The sequence below is a fragment of the Pollachius pollachius genome, assembly GCF_949987615.1.
Source record: "Pollachius pollachius genome assembly, chromosome: 19".
In the NCBI taxonomy this organism is placed as follows: domain Eukaryota; kingdom Metazoa; phylum Chordata; class Actinopteri; order Gadiformes; family Gadidae; genus Pollachius; species Pollachius pollachius.
This window is the reverse complement of record NC_136952.1, coordinates 14435657-14439199: the sequence shown is the minus strand read 5'-3', so window position 1 is coordinate 14439199 and position 3543 is coordinate 14435657. Positions and strand designations below refer to the sequence as shown.

The following is a 3543-nucleotide window of genomic DNA, read 5'->3' as shown; positions in this document are numbered from 1 at the left end:
CCTCTCTCTTTATCTCTCTATCTCTCTGACTAGCTCTTTCTTTACCTCTCTCTTTATCTCTCTATCTCTCTGACTAGCTCTCTCTTTACCTCTCTCTTTATCTCTCTCTTTATCTCTCTGACTAGCGCTCTCTTTACCTCTCTCTAAGTAGCTCTCTAACTTACACTCTAACTTGCTCTCGCTCTATCTCTCTAACTAGCTCTTGCTGTTTCTCTCTATATCTCTCTCTCCCTCTATCTCTCTCTCCCACTATCTCTCTAACGATCTCTCTCTTTAGCTCGCTCTTTAGCGCTCTCTCTATCTCTCTATTCATCCCTAACTCTATTCATCCCTAACTAGCTCTCTTACTAGTTCTCTCTTTATCTCTCCCTTTATCTCTCTATCTAGCTCTCCGTTGCTATCATCCTTCCCTCTCTTCCTCCGTTAGCCGGCAGTGAGCCACTTTGGGCGCGCAGGTCAACAACTCCCGCCTCATTGTGCATATTTGAACGCACTGAATGCTTCGTTAAACACTGCTTAATGTTGTTTGGAGGACCCTGTGTCTTAGTACACGGTGAACACGCGTTCGGCTTCATGCTCGGATCAGAAAAAACAGATTAAACAGCCATTACGTCCACCCGGTGCAAATTGTTCTCCTCTGAATCACACAATGCCTTCATTACGCAGACAATGTTTACTGTTCCATCCCGTAGCGTAGTGTGTGTGTGTGTGTGTGTGTGTGTGTGTGTGTGTGTGTGTGTGTGTGTGTGTGTGTGTGTGTGTGTGTGTGTGTGTGGTGTGTGTGTGTGTGTGTGAGCACGTGTTGGGTCTGTGAGTCTACGTTGTAGGGTTGTTTATGAGTTAATATAGCGTGGCGATAACAAAACTTCAATTACATTTATATGTTCACATATTTCAATGCATTCTTAATGAATGCATCTTCAGAAAAAAACAAAGAGATGCTTTGCTGCTATTTCTTGTCGTTAAGGGTCGATTTGAGTTCAATTAGTGCATGAAGGTGTGTTTATCATCAGGGTTGGGTTTAAAATAGAAAGCAAGCAACGACACATTAAAGGCATCTCATGGTTTGCAGCGTCAGCTTCAGAGAACAACAAGAGAACACAACAGTGGCAATGCGGTTCTAAAAATACCAAACGACCCCTTATGCAATGTTTCTTCCAAATATGCTGCCCTATTAAATGGTTTTGTACCTTTTAAAGCTCTGACTTTCAAAAGGGCCCAAGTTTAACAACTGCTTTCAATTATTCAGTTTTCATTTACTTTGCGGTTTTCAAAGTAACTAGCCAAATTGTCAAAATATGACTTCTGACAAAAAGGGCTGATCTTCATTGATGCAGAATATTTACATGTAAACCCAGATAAATAACAGAGATAAATATCAGCATGCATCAATCATGCATCGTCAATAAAATGATCATACTTTAAATCATTTAGTCTTTTGATTAATGTCTAAGGATTTATCTAGCATCTGGGAGACTAAATACAAAATACGTGGAATATTATACCAGTTGAAGGCAGAAAATGTAAAGGAGATTGGATTTAATGAAACAGCATACAAAACTGTACAATAGAGTACTGAGGATGGCATACACCTTGTATTTTATGCCTGGTCCATGTATGGTAATAATATATCATCTATTATCCCTAACAATATAATTCATGCTGAAATGAAAACAGCCCAAGGCCTTTGGCTCGACAGGAGATCATCTATTTGTGAGTAGACCTGTAAGGTGAATGCAAAAACGCTGAGCACTGAGAGGGGTTGAACATGCATGTATTTTCCCATGATGCACCTCTCTCTCTCAATACAAAGAGAGGTTTTGGATGACAGGGTGCCATGATAAATATCCACAACAACACTTGATCTTTGGGCACAAGTACACAGCAACACACCAACAACAACAACCAACAACAACAACAACAACACAAACAACGGAGCCAGCCAATCAGCAGCAGACAGAGGAGGTTCAACCTCCCGCTTGTTTATGTGCTTATGTTTACGAGGCGAGTGAGCGTGTAATCACATGTGAACGAGACAGAGAGAAGAGAGACAGAGGAAGACACAGTGACAGAGAGAGAATACATACGTGTGTGTATGCTGTGTGTGTGTGCATCCATGTGTTGTTCTAAGTGTGCGAAGGCGTGGCACCGTGGCGTGTGTGTGGCATATTAATCAGAGAAGGACATGTGTGCTGAGGCGTTGGGCACGATGGCACATTGATTGGCCATAAAGAAGATTTTATCTGTTCCAACAAGGGAGGCATCTATCATAGTGAGGGAGGAACAATGTTGTCCCTCCCCTCCGTTCTCTCGCCCTCTCTCTCGCTTTCTCTATCTGTCTGTCCTCTTGCTTTCCTCTCTGTCTCTGTGTCGTTGGGTTTTCTTCTCCTGCTCAATCTCAATCATCACTCTCACTGTTGCTCTCTGTCTCTCTGTCTCTGTCTCTCTCTCTCGCTCTCTCTCTCTTGCTCTCTCTCTCGCTCTCTCTCTCTCTCTCTCATCTCTCTCTCTCTTGCTATCACTCTCAATGGTGCCCTCTGTCTTGCTCTCTCTCTCGCTATCACTCTCACTTTTGCTCTCTGCCTCTCCCTCTCTCTGGCTCTCACTCTCACTGTTGTTCTCTGGCTCTCTCTCTCTCTCTCTCTCTCGCTCTCACTCTCACTGTTGTTCTCTGGCTCTCTCTCTCTCTCTCTCTCTCTCTCGCTCTCACTCTCACTGTTGTTCTCTGGCTCTCTCTCTCTCTCTCTCTCTCTGGCTCTCACTCTCACTGTTGTTCTCTGCTCTCTCTCTCTCTCTCTCTCTCGCTCTCACTCTCGCTGTTGCTCTCTGTTTAGCCTTCTTTTGCTCTTGTGCTCTCTCTCACTATCTCTCTCTCTCACTTTTACTCTGACTCGCTCTCTCTTCTATCTCTCGCTCTGTCTTGCTCTTTATTTAGCTCTCTCTCGCTCTCTCTCTTTCTCTCACTCTCTCACTGTTGCTCTTTGAGAGAGAGAGGTTGAGTGAGAGAGTGAGAGAGCGAAAGAGTGAAAGAGTGAGAGAGTGAGACAGATGGAGATAGACAAGAGAGACGGAGAGAAAGAAGAAGACAGCTTTCTGGAACGCACAACTGGTTGAGCACACAGTGAATGCACACACATCGCTGCCAAGCAGATGTAAAGCGTAATTGGACGATATCATTTTTATGTCTTGCTCATTAAATCCGCCTTGGTCAAAAGATGGTCTTTTCTTTCACCCGATGCAAAATAACCCTTATGGCTCCAACTGTTAGCCACCGGAATCACCATCAGAGAGTCTTTATTCCTTTCTTTTTTTTGTGCACACGTCTGTTGGTTGAAGCTCAATACAAATATTTTCCCCATACGCAGAACAATTAATCCACAGACTTTATCGGGTATTTAGCGTGTTATTACCATGCACTGCTGCTGTTACCCCAGTGTTCCCAAAGCGTTCCTAAAACGCTCCGTTACAATGGCTTAAGGGATGGGCTGTCTTTCTCCCTTCCTGCCCGTCTCACCCACTCGGCTGCCCGGCTGACCCATTCCA

General features: G+C 44.0%; 1 protein-coding gene across 1 annotated transcript in view; it reads left to right on the top strand.

Moving 5' to 3' along the window:
• Window positions 1–3543, top strand: part of grin2cb (glutamate receptor, ionotropic, N-methyl D-aspartate 2Cb) — a gene marked incomplete at both ends in the record, with an annotated part of 44693 nt that overhangs the window by 22880 nt on the left and 18270 nt on the right. The window lies entirely within an intron of this gene.